General features: G+C 43.9%; 1 protein-coding gene and 1 pseudogene across 2 annotated transcripts in view; both read left to right on the top strand.

Moving 5' to 3' along the window:
* COL23A1 (collagen type XXIII alpha 1 chain) overlaps window positions 1-18,387 on the top strand; it is a 384,293-nt gene that overhangs the window by 115,305 nt on the left and 250,601 nt on the right. The window lies entirely within an intron of this gene.
* On the top strand, window positions 918-9,662 carry LOC306664745 (acyl-coenzyme A synthetase ACSM3, mitochondrial-like; annotated as a pseudogene). Its single transcript has one exon. The product of its transcript is annotated as an acyl-coenzyme A synthetase ACSM3, mitochondrial-like (transcript).

Genomic DNA, 18,387 nt, shown 5'->3' with positions numbered 1-18,387 from the left:
GGTATCCTTTATAATAAAATATGATTGTCAATGAAAAGGGAAATTACCTAGTTGTGCCTGATCTAATCTCAGGAGTCCTACCTACATGGGTCTAGAGGAGAGAGAGATGAAATCAGAGGGATTTGCAGAGTGAGAGGCCTTTGGAGGGGGCCAGGAACTGTGGGCAGCCTCCAGGAGCTAAGAGTAGTTCCTGGCCATTAGCCACAAGGACCTCAATTCTGCCAACAGTCGTATGAGCTTGAAAAAGCCCCAGAGCTCCTAAAAGGAACACAGGCCTGCCCGCACCATGACACAACCTTGAGAGACCCTGAATGGAAGATGCAGAGTTTTGACCTCAAGTTTTAAGCTTCTAGGGCTGGAATGTAACCCAGGGGTAGAGTGATTGCCCAGTGTGTGCAAGGTCCTGGTTTCCATCCCCAGGACCACTAAATAAATAAGTAAAATGTTAAGCTGCTAATTAGGAGTAATTTGTTATACAGCAATAGAAATTAAATACGAAGGTAAGGCCGTTACGGGGTGACTGTGTTATCGACTACTACAAACAAATTACCACGGAACTTAATGGCTCAAACAACATGTATCATTTCATAGTTTCTGAAAGTCAAACATGCAGACAGGGCTTCATTGGATGTCTCTATGTCAGGGTCTCTGCCTTAACTCCCTTCACGCAGATGTCCTCGGGGCTCGTTCCTTCTCTTCATTCAGGTTTCTGCTCCAGGGGCATCTCCTCCAAGGAACCTTCCAGGTCATGCTAGCACCCATCACTCTGTCTCCCTTGTAGCTACTTAATTTCTTTTCATTGTACTTGTTAGGGTTACACTGTGTCCCCCCAACCCCCGCAATACATATGGGAAGACTTAACCCCCTGCTGCATGGAAATGTGATCTTATTGGAAATAGAGTCTTTCCAGATATTATCAATTAAGATAAGGTCTCACTGGATGAGGGTGGGTCCTAACCCAATGATTGGTGTTCACAAAAGACAAGGGAATTTAGACCCAGAGACAGACACAGGGAAAATGCCATGTGTTGACTCAGGCAGAAATTAAAGTGATGAGTTTACAAGGCAAGGAATGCTAAGGCTTCTGGCAACCACCAGAAGCTAAGAGAGAGGCAAGCAAGGATCCTCCTTTAGTGCTTTTAGAGGGAGTGTAGCCCTGCCAGGACCTTGATGTTAGACTTCATGTCCACGATACAAGTACTCTGCATGCCACATTCCCCTACAGTTAGAGGGATTAAGAAAGAAATAGGACAAGTTGACGAATCCGATATGAATTTTATTTTTATTTTATTTAATTTTCTACAGTGCTGATGATCAAACCCAGGGTTTGGTGCTTTCTGGGCAAGCAATCTACCACTGAGCTACATCCCCATCCCTGCATTTTTATTTTTACATCTCGCAAGAGAAGATACTGAGATTTGAGGGAGGAGGGAAGTATTCTTAACAAACGCCTCAGACATGAACTCCAATAAAATAATTATTTAGTTATGAATATAATAAAAGAATAGAAACATTTAAATTTATATGTATGTAGCCTACTACTGTATTACCATAACCTATTTATGAACTCCATTTCACTGACTGCCAGTTTTGGGAACAAGTTCTAGTTTCACTAAAAACAAGGAAGGAAGAACTAGGCAGGGGAACCCGTAAAGTTAATTATGAAAGAAATTGAGTCAAGATTGTGGCTCCCTGGGGCTCCTTTGAGACCCTGATGAAAGCTCAGGGCGCAGACAGAAGTGCCTATTCATGCAAAATCTCATGCGTTTTGAGAATTTCCTGCATGCAGGTTAAGAGCTCTTGTTCTAAAGAATTTTTCAAAGTAGGTTCATTTTCCTGACAGAGAATGACCTCAAGGCTCTTGCTTTCCTTTTGCAGGGAGTGGGATGGGGGCCATGTGTAGACATTAGTGCTGAGCACTAATTCCATGAGGTTGCCGGAAATTAAAAAGGTTAGATCTTATTAAAGGAAATGAACGCATTTGAATGCAAATTAATAACCTGATATGATTGTTCAGCATCTTTCTCCCAAGGTTCTTGATGTGCTTATTTTATTGTTTGTTTGTTTGTTTGCTTATTTTGGTACCTAGTATTGAACCCAGGGGTGCATAAACCACTGAGCCACATCCCTGCCCCCTCCCATTTTAAATATTTAATTTTTGAGACAGGATCTCTCCAAGTTGCTTAGGCCCTCACTGACTTGCTGAGGCTGGCTTTGAACTCATGATCCTCCTGCTTCAGCCTCTAGAGTTGTTGGGAATATAGGCGTGCCCGACTATGCTCTGCAAACTGCTTGTTTTTTCTTTTTTTTTTTAATTTTTTTTTTAGTTGTTAATGGACCTTTATTTATATGCAGTGCTGAGAATCAAACTCAGTGCATTACACATGCTGGCCAAGCGCTCTACCACTGAGCCACAACCCCAGCCCAGCTGCTTATTTTTAAGCAACCATAAATGAACCCCATAGGGGCGCTGGAGATCTGTGAAAGAGTGCTAAGAGTCCTACTCAGTGAGTTTCCAGGGAGTACCAGGGTATCATTAATTAGCCCATAGACTGATCAGAGATGACTGTCAGAAGAGGAGAAACGATACTGGCTTTGGGATCAGACTGGACCTCCCAGCTCCCTCATTAACCTGGGTAACCTTGGGCATATTACATAACCAGCCTGAGTCTCAGTTTTTCCAACTGTAAAATGGAAATAATAACCCCTTTAAAAGATATTTTGATCTATTTTCTGCTTCTGTAACAGAATACCACAGACTGGGTAAATGATAAGCAATAGAAGTTTTATTTGGCTTATGGTTCTAGAGACAAGGAAGTCCAAGAGCATCTGGGGAGGCCATTCATAATGTACCATAGCATAGTGAAAGGGCCAGCACACACAGCAAAGAGGAAAATCAGGCTGACCACATCCTTTTAATCAGGAACCCACTTCTGCAATAACTAATCCAGTGATAACAGCATTAATCCATTTATGAGGGTACAGCCCTCCTGACCTACTCGCCACATAAAGGTTCCACCTCTCAACACTCTTGTATTCAGGATTAAGTTTCCAACACATGAATATGGGGTGGGAGGCATGTTCAAGCCATAGCTGGGGGTGTTGTGGAAATTAGGAATAATGCATAATGAGCACTTGGCACAGAACTACTCCATGAATGGTAGCTATTACTGCTGTTGCCATGTTAATATTATTAAAATTGACAATGCCTTACATTTTGTAACGTATAGCCCATATCTGGCTGTGCATCAGATGTATCTGAGAAGCACTGAAGACAAATTTCCAGGCTCCACCCAAGACCTACTGAATCACACTTTCTTGGAATAGGGCCCGAGGGTGCCTGGCATCTGCAATTTGAAGCTTCAGAACCACCTCCCTCCCTTTCCACTCTGCTCTGGGCCTCCAAAGACTGACCATAATGGATGTGGCTTATGGTTGGGTCTCATTGGACCCTCCTGAAGAACACCGTACTAGTGGTACCCCTCAAGCAAAGAGATGTGCCTCAAACTCCTTTCACATAGCTTCTCCATGCAGCTTTCTCTCTCTCCAGGGACAGAGAACTGTTCCCTCCACCAGCCCGCTTTGTCTTTGGGACTGTTTTTAAATGCGCCCAGGATTTTATTTTATTAAGGTATGGTAAGATGACAGATGTGGGGCACTCTTGTCCCTCCCAGCCACAGTGCACTAGGAGTTCTGAATCTTTCTCTCACTTTCCTTTTAAATAAAATTACTGCTCGCTTGCTTACCTCAGCGGCATTTGTAGTGTTCATTCTTCGATTTGGTGGAACAGGAACCTGATTCCGATGACTGCCTGGACAGTTCTTATCCCAGGAACCACTCCACTGACCCAGAAAGACATCCCACTGACCCAGAAAGACATTCTCTACAGACTAGAGTCTTCAAAAGCAACGTGCATTATTACGGATGACGTGTTGACCCAGTAGCAGATGCTGTTGCACCTGCATGTGAAAATCTTCACTCCTCACTAATTGTGTCTTAGAACTCCAGAGAGGGTTGGGGGGAACCTCAAGGAGACGATGAAACATGCCAGTGACAGCCACGCCTGTGTGAAGACAAAGCACAATGAGATGATGTCCATTTACTTCACCAGTGCAACGACTGGAGCTCCTAAAGTGATCGGACACACCCACATCAGTTTTGCTGTAGGATTTTTTGTATATGGAAGGGTCTGGCTGGATTTGACACCCTCAGATGTGATGTGGAGTACATCAGACACAAGCTGGGCAAAATCTGCATGGAGGACTGTTTTTTCTCCACGGATCCAAGGAGCATGCATATTTGCACACCCCTTGCCCGGTTCCGAGTCAAGTTCCATCTTATAAATGCTCTCCAAGTTTCCCATCACCGTCTTCTGTTCAGCACCAGCTGCAGACCGAATGCTTGCACAGAATGATACGAGCAGCTACAAATTCAAGAACTTAAAGCAGTGCATGAGTGCTAGGGAGCAGTCAACCCAGAAGTGATGGAGCAATGGAGAAATAGGACGGCCTGGATATCTAGGAATACGGTGAGGAAATGAAAATTAAGCCTGGTTCAATGGGAAAACCTTCTCCCAATTTTGATGTTAAGATTTTAGATAAAAATGGCAATATTCTACCTCCCGAACAGGAGATATTGGAATTCAAGTTCTACCTGACTATTTTGCCTTTTTGCTTATTCTGTAGATAATCCCTCAAAAATAGCTTCAACTCTTCACAGCAACTTCAATACCATAGTGACAGAGGATATATGAACAGAGATGGATATTTCTGGTTTGATACAAGATCAGATGATACCATATTATCCTCTGATAACGGGATTGGGCCATTTGAAGTGGAAAGTGCCTTGATGGAGCAGGCTTTTATTGTTTTGAACACTGATTACAAGTCACATGATCAAGAACGACTAAAAAAGGAGATTCAGGAGGATTTTAAAAAAACAAAAGCCTATAGCATCTTTTAAATATCCCAGAAAGATAGAATGTATTCAAGAGCTGCCAAAGGCTATCAGTAGGAAGATAAAAGAAATGAACTGAAGAAAAAAGAATGGAAAACAATTTAAATTCATTCCATTATCATAGTACATGTAAAACAAACATGATATTTATAAATCTGTAGAAACCACAAGTTTAGGAAGAGGTGATTTTTAAAAATGTGCAGTATTCTTATAAACTGTTGCTTTAAAATATTTTGTAATTATGGCATCAGAGGCTGAATTTTGAAATTAAATATTATAATAGGAAAAAAAAAAAAGGATGATGAATGTGGAGACAACCACCTCAAAAGAAAAGCAGGCCCACAGGTGGAAGTGCCAGGGGGTTCAGGAGAGGAAGACGTGGGAGAGAGCAGGGGTCAGAGCTTTCCTTGAGGTTTTCAAAGGAGGGAAGGGACAAGGCAGGAAGGCAAGCTGAGCAAATTTAGGATTGGACAGTTAAGGAATTATTACAAGTTTTGGGCTACCAAGTGTTCCCTAGTTATTTGGTACCTATTGTTGGAGTGATTTGGGGGCAGGAGAACTATTGATTTGGTGTGTAAGAGTTAGATAAATCTATTGGTTGTGATATGGGTATTGGACTGGGTTGCATACAAAAGATATGTTTGAAGGCAAGCCATTTGTGTCTTTAGAAATTAGCCAGCCCTTAGACAGCAGTCTCTCCCTGGCCACCAAAACCCGAGGTGTTGAATGGGAGACCGCTGGGCCTTGAGGTTTCTGAAGATTCCCAGGCAATCACTGCAGACTTCAGACAGGCTTTTCCCAGTGACTTTCAGAGGTAGGCCCTGGAGACGAGGCTGGCTCCGTGGGACAGGAGGCATCCAGATCCAGTGTCCTGAGGTAGAAAGCACCTGTCTTCTGTGAGAGTCCAGACACTTTTGGGCAGGCAGCTATCCAGGAACACTGATTAATTTCAGGATTTCCAGTCAAGCAAGATGCTTGGGTACCATGTATGAGCCAGGCATTTCCCCAGTGGCCTGGTCTTTGATTCACATTCCTGTTTGCATCCACCTTTCTGTCTTACCTCTCTGTTTTCTTTCTCTCCCTTTGGTCTGTTAATGAGCTCAGATTTGGACCTTCTACATCTTCCTTTCCTGATCTGCTGCTCAATATTTCCTGCTTAATGTGACTTCTGAATTGAAAGTGGACTTCAACCTTGGGTGGGGAACTGGGCATCTTTACAGGCTTGGCACACTCCCTGCTTCATGGAATTCTGGACAATTCTAGGCAGTCTTTAGAGCAAGGAAGACAGTTATAATTGGTGACCCGGATTGGTAGGGGTCTGTAATCATAGCAGTGCAGGCTGCTTAGTCAATGGGCACTGTGCTTGCCTGAAGATACTAGCTCCTGGCTAAAGGACACAGGGTCAGGAAAGGTGAAGCCAGATGGAATGAAGACCTCTTGGTAGCTTCACCAGAGGAGGAAGGTTCAAACTCTGGATGGTCAGCTCAAAGCAAGCTACAGGCCTAAGGAGGGTCCTGGAGGAAGAGCTGAACCAGATGTTGATAGACCAGGACTTTCCACTAACTTATGAGTTTGATCCACAGCTGCTCTGTGTTTGTCTGGCAGATGTCTGCAGCCCTGGATGTGGAGAGAATGAAGTACTTGGAATTTAAAGGAACTGATTTAGTTGGCTGGAGTGATCACTTGCACTGTTAGATAAATGGGGTGGAAACATTTAAAAATGAATGGACCATATTATGATGATTAGAATAAAAGACCAGTGAGAAGAGATGCCTAAGAAAAATAAAAATAAAACCATGTTAGCGTGATGAAAGCTCCCTTTAGGCCTCTGCACAGTGGGTTGTGTGCATGAATCATTGGAGATGTTTCTTCTACCCATCCCTGTATGGCCATTAAGACGCTCAGGGAGGAGTGCCTGGTCTCCTTCACATGACTGATTCTGGTTATCACCATCTGCAAGCAGCTTGCCTGGGACATGGTCAGCTTGATGGTTCTGCTGACAGGGCAGAGGCTTTCTGAAGAAAAGAGCAGATGGGAAAACTCCCCTGGTCTCTGTCAGTAATGCTGACAGACATAAGGCCAGATCTCAGCTGCCTGCCTTGCACTGGGCTCACCCAACAGTGCGTGACTGGGGCCTTTCCCCAGGGCCACGGGTGAGGTACCCATCTGCTCTCTTCATCTCACACCTATATCCTGGAACTGATTCACTTTCCGAATTTGGGTTGAACACATGTATTATAGTCCTTTGTACATTGCGGTAGGGATTATAAAAACAACACAGTTGGCTCTCCATATCTGCAGGGTCCTAATGTGCAGGTTCAAACAACCACAGATTGAAAATATTTAGAGAAAAAATTGCATCCATATGAAACACATACAGACTTTTTTCTTGCCATTTTTCACAAGACTATCAGTATAACAACCATTCACATAGCACTTACGTTGTATTAGGTATTATAACTAATACAGAGATGATCTAATGCATACAGGAAGATATGTGTAGGTTATATGCAAATACTATGCCATTTTACATAAGGGACTTAAGTGTTCTCAAATTTTGGTCTCTGAAGGGGATTCTGGAATCAATACCCACAGATGGTAAGGGATGACTGTATCTGAGTAAAGATAAGAATACTGCTCAGGCAAACTAGGCTGGGGCCAGGGAGGAATGTGTAGGAGATGAACAGAGAGAACTTATTCATTATGCAGTGTCCCAGAGGTAATGAGGTCCTTTCTAATTATGTTTAAAGTTGGGAATTTATCTACCCCTAGGCATATACCAAAAGAATTGAAATAGATTTTTGTACATGTATATTCATAGCAGCATTATTCACAAGAGGCAAAAGGTGGAAGCCACCCAAGTGTCCATCAACAGGTAAATGAGTAAACAAAATATGGTCTATGCATGCAAGAAAATATTATTCAGAAGGTCACACAATGGCGTGGAGCTGTGGGCCTAGCTACTTGGGAAGCTGAGACAGGAGGATCACTTGAGCCCAGGAGTTCAAGGCCAGCCTGGGCAACATAATGAGATCCCATCTGAAAGAGAAGGAAATAAGGAAAGAAATTCTAACACATGCTGTAACATGGATGACCTGAGGACATTACACTAAGTAAACAAACCAGTCACAAAAGGACAAATACCGTATGGTTTCATTTATGTGAAGTGCCCAGAATTGTCAAATCGATCAGGACAGAAAGAATGATGGTTTCCAGGAGCTGTGGGAGTTAGTGTTTAATAGGGAGAGTCTTCGCTTGGAAAGTCGAACCAGTTCTGGAACTGGGTAGTGGTGATGGTGACACACGATATGAATGTACTTAATACCACTGAATGAGCTGCTTAAAAATCATTAAGATGGGGCAGGGAGTAGCTTAGTGGTAGAACGCTTGCCCAGCATGCACAAGGCCCTAGGGTCCATCCCTACCACTGCGAAAAATAAAAATGGCTAAGATGTTAAATGTTATATATAATTTACCACAATATTTTTTTTAATTTTAAGAAGTTGGAAATTTATAAATTAAATATCAGGCACACAATAGAGAGGAACCACAGACTCCAGGACCTCAGACAATACTTTTGTCTCTGAGCCACCTCAGGAACAGAGGGTCTTGTGTCTGCCTGGCCACAGGGATGCTGGGAGGATCTTGGAGGGTGAACAGGCCCTTGCCTGGCCGCCTGCAGCACATCCCGAGCCCAGCACTCCTGTGGTCCAGGCTCCAGCGTTAAGGGGGTGGGAAGCCTAAGTGTGAGAGAGGTGTGGGCTGATTTAGGATTATATGCAAATACTATATCTTTTGGGCTATCTGAAGAGGCAGATCCCTCTTGAGATGCAGTGAAAGTTAAATGACATAATGTTCCTGCAGGTGGTACCTGGACCCTGGAAAGAACCTCAGAAAGTGTGGGCTGAGGTTGTGGTTGATATTCTTGCATTCATCATCATCCACCCACCCCTTCCTTACACCCAGAGCTCAGTTCATTACCTTCCACCTCCTCCATGAACCCACAACCACACCTCAAAGCCCTTGATCTCTCTCTGGCACTGGAAATCTTTCCATCTCTGGCAATATCTCCCAAATGAGGGGGGTGCACCCCCAAGGAAGGTTCCTATGTGATGCACAGCTGGGGCATGGCATGAAATTGACCCCCTTCCAGTTCTTTCTCAGTGATGCTGAAGATCTCATGCTGATACAATCTCATGTCCGAAATTGTCTCTAGCGCTTGCTCATCCCCCTCCCTCCGCCCTTTCTTTTAACACAGAGAGGCAGCCTCAGACTTCAAGCCTCCAGCATGCTGCGGTATCTGGTTATAATTTAATAACTTCCCTTCCTTGTATTTATTTTTAGAGTTTCTTTCTATTTTGAGCAAGTGGAACTGGTTTTCTATTTACCAGAGTGTATAACATTTACTTTTAAAAATAACTTTAAGTAAAAAAACATGGGTCAATTTAAAGAATAATATGGTCAATAATAGGAGAAGAGGTGTGTGGCTCTGGTAGGAACCACAAAAGAGGGGTACAGTGGGGTACAGACCTTTGAGAGACCTAGAGAACTCCTGTGCATCTTTCACACCCGAGCTCAAATGTCAGCTCCTCTCTGACTCCCCACTCCTCCACCTGACAACTGAAGAGCACCCAAATGCACAGCAGGTGTCACACCCTATGAAAATTGCCTCTTTGTATTTCTAAAGAACATTCCCTAAGGCAGGTAATGGGGTGGGGCCACCCCCTGAGTCCCCAACCCTCAACCGAGAGTCAGCCCAGAGCAGACGTCTGGGACTGTTTGTCACAAGGAGGTTGCTGGCTGAGAGAGGCAGAAGGATCCCCCAAGGGACAGGGAATGGCAGGACCCATGTATTTCTACATGACAAGGTCAGGCATCAGAGCTCTCTCTTTCCAAAACCCTCCTTGATCCAAGCAGCAGAAGTTTCTATTTGTACCTCTGAAAATGTGGGTTCAGAAAAAGGATCAATTCCCTCTGGAATCGAGGTGGTACAAAATACAAAACTCCAACACAGGATGAATTTAGGTCACATGTCTCAGGACAACGTTTTTATGAGTTCATGCAATTTAACTTGTGACAACAGTAGTACCTGCTGCCTTGGCATTTATATAACAGGCGCGCGCGCGTGCACGCGCGCGCACACACACACACATGTGCATATATATATTTTCACATTTACCATCATCTGACATCTCTCCTTCACAACATCTCACAATATATTTATTTATATAAATACATATATGTGTTTATACATATATATATACACACATATATATAATCTTACTTATTCTTCAAAATAAACCCTCAGTACAGTCTATCTACCTGTTATAAATTGGATCCCATGTGTTAAGGGCTTGGTCCCCAGTCTGTGGTGTTCTTGGGAGGTAGTGGAAACTTAAGCAAGTGGGGCCTAGTGGAAAGAAGTTGGGTCCCAGGGTCGGGGGTGTGCCCTTGAAGGGAATATTGGGATCTTGGCCACTTCCTTTTTCTCTTTTTGCTCCCAGCCACCATGAGGTGATCAGCTTTGCTCCACCACACATTTCCTGCCATTATATTCTGCCTTGCCATAGGCCCAAAAACAATGGAGCTGACTGACCTGACTGTGGACTGAAACCAGGAGTCAAAATAAACCTCCTTGTAAGTCCCGTCCTTACAAGTCCTCCTTGTAAGTTGTTTATCTCAGATATTTAGGCATAGTGATGAAAATCTGACTAACATACTACTATATATTATTTTACTTATTCCTCAAAAGAAATCCCCAAAGTAGGGACTGTCATCTCCATTTACATCTGGAGAAACTGAGGCTGTACTTTGCCCTACAGTCATACAGATAGATTAGGGTCACGGTCTGACATCTTCTGATTCCTGTATTCATTCTGCTGCCCACTCAGCTTTCTATGTAACCATAACCCTCACACATGGCTGTCCCTCTGCCTGGCCCAGCCTGGTGGGTTAAGAGCTGCTCTGACAGCCCCTTTTTGTTGAACAGGAAATCCTATGGATGCCATAAAGACACACACTCAACTCTACATGAACTGTGGCCCATGGCTTGGATGTTTTCCAGTGTGGCCAAGGGGCAAAGGTGTAGGTCTGTCACCTCCTATAGCAGGGAAAAACAGCCTCGCGCTTGGCCCAAGGACTGATGAGACCCAGAATATAGGGCTCCTGATGCCCTGAGCTGGGGTTTAGGATTCTGAATCATCCTGCACCCTCCATCTCCTAGTAGGGGTGCCCAAGCCTCAGTTTTCTACAGCTATGTTTGAAAGCACCAGCTTAGGAAACGTTAGAATAATCACAGGAAGAAAGATTGGCTCTTTCTTTTATGACAGCTCTAGGAAAAAAAGAAAACCAGGTCAAGCTTTGGAAAAACAAGCTACTACATCAAGGACAAAGACAAGTGCTAGTCCCACTGTGACCAGTGGCTGGCAAGTCCCATCCTGAGCACTGCAGACCTATCAGCTCATCTAATTCTTATAGCCTGCTGTGTTTGGACACAGTTTGAGTGTGTCTTTCAAGGATTTGTGTATTGGCAGCTTAGTCCTCAATGTGACAATGTCAAAACGGGGTACGGCACCTTTAAGAGGTGGGCCTAGTGGGAAGTGGTTAGGTCATTGGGAGCACTGTCCTCGGAAGGGATTAAGATTCTCATGGGACTTTGAGTTAGATGTCTCAAGAGTGAGCTGTTATAAAAGAGCCCCTCCCCACTCTATGGTTCCCGTCTCTCCATGTTATCACCTCTGCTTATACATGCTGTCACCATTCTTACACCATTACCATTATAATACCATCATCATGAGGTCCTCACCAGAGCTGATCTGATGATGACTCCATGCTCTTGAACCACAAGAACTTGTAGGCTAAATAAGCATCTTTTCTTTATAAAGTATCCAGCCTCAGGTATTTCACTGTAGCAATGGGAAACCAACTAATACACAACCCTGTGAGTTCTATTAACATTTCCATTTTAAAGATTCAGAAACAAATGCTATGGCTTAGAAATGAGGTGTCCCCCAAAAGCTCGTGTGTGAGACAATGCAAAATTTTTCAGAAGTGTAACTAATCAGTGGCTAAATCCACTGGTATGGATTAACAGGGCAGTAACTACAGGCAAGTCGGGTGTGGCTGGAGGAAGTAGGTCACTGGAGGTGTGGCTTTGGGGTTTATATTTTGACCTTGGTGAGTGGAGCTCTCTTTGCTTTCTGGTTGCCATGCCCTGAGTTGCTTTCCTCTACCACACCCTTCCGCCATGATATTCTGCCTCACTTGGGGCCCAGAGTTATGGAGTCAGCTGATAGTGGACTACTCCGTGAAGCCATGAACCAAAATATATGTTCCTTCAAGTTGTTCTTGTGAGGTCTTTTGGTCACTACAACACGAAGACTGACTAAAACAGAGGCCATGCGGTGAGGGGGGAGGTTGGAGTGACTTTTAGAAGGCCCTTGGGGACTGTTGATGATGGTGGGTGACTCTGGGTTAAGATGCTCTGAGAGCCATAGCTTAGGAAGCAGACCAGTGTCTCTCAGAATGGGATTCACAGGGGTCGTTCACCAAGATGCGATTCAGGAATGAGAGCGAGCAGAGGGGACCCTGGTGGAATGGGGTGATGTAAAACAAGATGACTCTGAAGTGGCTCAATGATTTGAAGGCTGTGCTGTGTGCACTGTTCTCTGAAGTGTGCTCTGTAGAGACTCAGACTGGAGTTCTGGAGTTGAAGCTGCACAGGGAAACAGCTGGTCATCACCACTGTCTCCCTGTCAGTCACTGCTTAATATTTGCTATCCCAAATCTCCCTGCTTCCGACACTCTGATCCCTCCTGGTACTCACCACCTTCTAACATACTAGATAATCTACTTGTTTTCTATATTTAGAGCTATCATATTGCCCTGCCCCAATCCCGACAGGAATCCCCAAAGGGCTCAGAACATTCTAGAATAATCTAGAGGAGACCAGAAAGCACACCGAGGCCATAGAAGGCCTCTTTCTTTCGCACACCCTGACGGTGGTCCCACCTTGCCATGGGTGCCGAGGGTCTGCCTCCTCAGGAGGAGCTCAGGATGCTGCATGGTGGGTTTGTGTGAGGGCCTGTGTCAGAGGGGTTATCTGCCCCTGTGTGAAGAATGCTTTTAAACCCATGCCTGGGCTCCTGACCTTCTGAGAGAGAAAACAGATGCACCATTTATCCCCTTCCTGCCCCCGGAGGAGCCCAGCATCTTGGGTTTTAGGGAGTCGGGTCAAGCTAAGGAATGTCTGGCCTTTGTACCCTAAGGGTTAATGACAGCCTGCTGTTCCCAGAACACCAGAGCCTGAATCCTGTAAGCCCCAGAGCTCCCTCAGCATCCCTCTTGGAAGTCGTTGCCTGTCAGGGTCCTGATTAACACTGGAAAGCCAACCCTGGTTTTTTGATAGGTTCAGTGTACACATTGTGCAAGGCACGGACGTGGAAGTGCTGCTGTTCTGGTGCCCCTGGGAGGTCTAAGACCCATCCCCCACCTGACTGGACTTTGGATGTGCCTTTTAAGTCTAGGGAATTCTAGGGCTCTGCTCAAAGCCACCTCTTCACTCTTGTTAACAGTCACGTGCATTTACGGAGCCCATGTTGTCATTTACAAAGCATTTGCATATAAGCCACAGTGGCATTTGGGAAGGAAACTGAGCTTAGAGCTGAGGATTTCTGTTCAAGTGTAGGCACTGCTTTGTGACCTTGGGCAACTCGCTTAAATTTTCTGAGCTCTGTTTCCTTGTTTACAAAACACTGCTGCAAGGAATTATTGTAAGACTGACATTACTTTGAGGATTTTAGGGTCAAAATCAGCTTCTGGGCCAGTTTGTTAAAGCATCTGAATTATCATCAGTTTAAAAAATTAGGAGCTGCCCCTTAAAAATCCAGTTTTCCATGTTCTTAAATTTAAAGTGAGGTGCTCTAGCACATCGCAGAACCAACATCCCTGCTTTCTAGCAGTCAGGGCTGAGTGACAGCCATAGCCTTCACAGGTAACCCGGGGGACTATGACTTATAAATAGTGATGTGCTTGTAATCATGTGTGTTACTCTAGGGAAAAGATATTTATTGTGTCTAAACTGAGCACATGATGGAAGCAACCCAAGTGATCATCACCAGATGAATGCAGAAACAAAATGTGGTGGATTCATACAATGGTGTATCAGTGAGCCCTAAAAAAGAAGGAAATATTGACATGCTACCTACATGAACCTTGAGGACATTATGCTAAAGAAATAAGCCACTCACAAAACAACAGATGCTGTGTGACTCCAATTCTATAGGAGGTACTTAAACTGGGCAAAATCACAGAGACAGAAAGTAGAATGGTGGTCGGCAGGGACTAGGGGGAGAAGGGGTAGGGAGCTGGTGTTTAACTGGAACCTTTGTTAAAGGTTCTTTTGGGAAAGATGAGAAAGTTCCAGAGATGGATGTCGGTGATGGCTGCACAACAATGGGCTGATGTATAATGCCACGGAACAGTATACTTTAAAATTGTAACAGAGATACATTTCATGTATATGTTACCAAAATTTAAGGGGGGTATGTGCATGTAATTTGCTAATCAGTCCCTACAGCCTGGGGGGAGGGGTGGGTGTCACATTTCTGTCCCTATCCGGCATCCTTGCCCACACCAGCTGTCAGGAAGCCCACCAAGAGGCTTGTTCCTCTCCTGAGATCTCAGCCACCCCAGGCTGGTGTCTAAGGAGGAGCAAGCCTCTTGGTATTTACGGTATGTGGACCAGGCAAGTCAGAGGGCTCATACCTGCACAGTGTCTGCAGCTGCAAAGGACGAACCAGATGTTTGAGCTCTTGCTTGTTTATAAACCAGATGTCTGCTCCAATCCAGACCCCCTGTGTTTATACTGTGGCAGGGGCTGGGGTGGCCAGTATGGCCAGTGCACGCTTGGAAGGTATATCTGCGGAAGTCACTCCTTGATGCTCACCCGCTCACCTCTTAGCTGTGTGACCTTCATTGAGTTCATTAACTTCTCCTTCCTCAGTTTCCTCAACTGCATAGCAGAGATACTAACAACTTCCCACCTTGTAGTGTCATGAATGAGTGAAGGTTTCTAAAGTACTCAGAATCATGTAGGGCATGCAGTAAGTGCTCGATACATGTGTATCATCATAATTATTCCTGCCTCTCCTCCTGCCCTTTTCCCCCCTATTGCTCCTAGTTTTCCTTTCCAGACCCAACCTCATAGCATCAGCTCAGGGTTGGGGGTGGTAGGATGGAGAAACCCACCCCATGCCATCTTGGTCTTTCTGAGAAAATAAACTCATTTGCATACATCTGATGAAAAGCAGAATTTGTGCAAACACTTAAAATGCAGAACTGTGTGAATGCTCCAGTGATAGTAGAAAGAAATCTTTATATAAGGTGCATGTTACCTAGTCTGTTGTAAACACCTTTGTTGTATCTTAAAGGTGTGCAGCTCTCGAAATAACTGGAATCTCCCCAGGCCAAAAAAAGAAAGTCCATCAGTGCTGCACAAGTTCAATTATACTGGAAAAAATATTTCCCTTTATTTCACTGTGCAGCGAGGCGTGAAATTGTACCTAACCATCCACTTAGCTGGCCCTTTGAATACTCGGCGCTCTGTAGCATTTGGGCAAGGTACATGGTGCCAGGCTTCAGCTGGTTCTGCTTTGCTAATTATTCCAAATAAATAGCAAATGTCGCCTTCCTGTTTCTCTCCTCCCTTTTTCTGCTGTCGTCTGCTCTTCATAAATGTTCACTAATTTTCACACCAATTTCCATTTTGGCTATAGTTCTGAAGGGAGAAGCACAGGGACATTTGTTAGTGAAAAATCTGGGAAATTTGATTTGGAAGACGTTCTTTTTGTACAGGCATTTAATTGTTGAAAGGACCTCGTTTGTAATTTGTAGTTAAATTTGTTAAATCCCAGAATGTTTTGATTTTTTTTTCTTTTTGCTGTTTTAGTAATGCAGAGCCCAAATTAAGTTAAAAATATTTCCAACTCCGTATTTGGCTTTGTTCTACATTTTCATCAGCTATTGTGGATGGAGAATATTAAATAGCACAACAATAGTAATTTCAGAATTTCAGAACTCAATGGGGGTGATTTATAGAAACCTGAAGCTCTTACCATAATATTTTGTTAAAAATGTTTCCTCTTATTGTGCCTGATTTAATACAGATCCTTCTCTTTTGTTCTTTATTTCTTTAAATGACTGAAATAAGTTAAATGCATACAGGTTTATCTTAGCCTCCAATGCAAAGATAAAAGGAATCAATATGAAAAGCACCCTATAAGTTATATCAATGGCAGAAGAATGTTGAATTTTCATTACTGACCAGAGTAAATGCCTCAGCTGTTTTTGTTTAAAAGCTGGGTTGGGGATTGGATCTATTTGCTAGAAAAAAAAAAAAACACAACACTGACTTAACCTTTTGGAGACTCGATGTCATCTATGAAATGGCGGTAATAAAACAAGAAATGTGAAAATGTCAGCCATGCATGGCATGCATGGTGCACAGCAAGTTTTGAGTATATGGCTGTTTTTATCAGAATTCCTTCCTCCCTTCCTTCCAAAATATTTAATAGGTGCCCTCTATGTACCACAAGCTGTGCTAGGTACCAAGAGTATAATGCTCAACAAGCTTGCTGATTCAACACCAGATTTGCAGCATGGTGTCTGACTGCTTGGAACTTTGGGGGCGAGCTTCTACAGATATCAGAACTTGTCTATATCTTCTCCTGACCTTTGCTGTCAGTTCTTTTTTGAACTTGTTTAGAATTCACTGTGTACCTTTTAAAATTTGTATCCTTTATTTGAACAGGAAAAATAAAGCACCACCAATGTCCTTTGTATCAATTAAGCACCCACCACATGCTTACCAAGATTGCTCCAGGCCCATGATATCATTTTGTCTTCTCACCAACATCCTGGGAGATCAACAGGGTGATCGTCTTCATGTTACTGATGAGGAAACTGAGACCCCTAGAATTGAGGCAAATTTCCCAAGGTTGCAGCTAGAAGGAACTTCCAGATCAGAAACTTTTGTACGAACTATGGCATGTTGCTTCCCTGTTCTCCCTGAAGTGGAGGAATTGCTTTAAATACCCTAAAGCATTCCCACAGTTGATCAAGCTGTTAAAAACTGGTTGGGTATTTTCAGAGAGCAGTATCTGTTCACTAGAATACCAAGTAACCCTTTCCTGGGTGGAATCATCCGTGGCTAAGCAGGCCTAGAGCCTGTTTGAGTTAGCCCAGGTTGAGAAAACAGGAGACACACACCATTTGTGGGAATAGCAAGTTCCTAGTCTCCTCTCTACCCAGCCCCTGGCCTCAGCATGCGGGTGATGGACCTGCCTTTGCCACTGCTGCCCCTTGTGGTGGAAATGGCCATTAAAATCAGGAGAGGTGAGCAGGAGATGGGCTGAGTCTGACCTTCAGTAATGTTCAGCCTGGACCCCACACAGCAGCCCCTATGGACAGTCCTTTTGGACTGTCAGGGGAAATGACCCACTGTTGAGGGGTGAGGCAGCATGAGGAATTCAGCTCCTGGGCTATGGCCAGTTCCCATCTCTGCAAAATCTCACGGAAGGCCCCTGGTCCTGCTGCCAAAACTGTGAAGTGGCTTGTTTTTGTTCACCAGCCTGCATTAGAGAGCACTCTCTTAAAGGTGTTGCCATTGGACTTTCCCATGGGAATTTCTAGTGTTTACTGCCTTAAGTTTGAAGAAAACTCTGGTATGAACTAAGACATCACATTTGCAGGTCCCCCAAAAGGTGAATGTCATAAAATGGAAGGAGGGTATCCAGAAGAGCTTGGATGTCTGTCTTTCCTTCTTCACTGGACTGCAAACCTCAGAACAGCAAGATCTGTTCTATCTGAGGATAATTTTTCTCTTCATATATCCTAGCAACGTATAGTTGGTAAAAACTTATATAAAATGAGTAGGACAGAAAAAAAAGTCTATGCATTTTTGGGGAGCAGGTATAAGGCGAGAAGAAAAGCAAAATGGATTCTGTGGGTCTGTTTCCACTGGCAACAAAAGATTGCTAGGTCGAGGTAGATATTTGCCAGGTTAGCCATCAAAGCATTTTGGAAACTAAAGCTTCTCAGTAGTGCGATTTTTATTTTATTTATTTTTTTATTTTTTACTTATTTTTTGGTGGTTCTGGGGGTCCAACCCAGGACCTCATACATGCTAGGCCAGCACTCTCCCACTGAGCTCAGTAGTGTGCATCTTAAAGCTACTTTGATTGGAAGGAGAGGGTCCACACCCAAGGATTTCACTCTCCAGAGCCTCTTCTGGTAGCCTACATGATATTTTATAGCGTGAACTAACAGTTTCTGAGGATTATTTTTTCCACTAGACACAGAGTTCCTTATGGATTTTGTATGTATTGGCACAAACCCTACATTCATCTTGCCGATGGTCATGGATCTGTCCCA

The sequence above is a fragment of the Sciurus vulgaris genome (assembly GCF_902686455.1).
Source record: "Sciurus vulgaris genome assembly, chromosome: 6".
Lineage (NCBI taxonomy): Eukaryota > Metazoa > Chordata > Mammalia > Rodentia > Sciuridae > Sciurus > Sciurus vulgaris.
The sequence above is the reverse complement of the archived record's forward strand: the minus strand, read 5'-3'. Positions and strand labels throughout refer to the sequence as shown.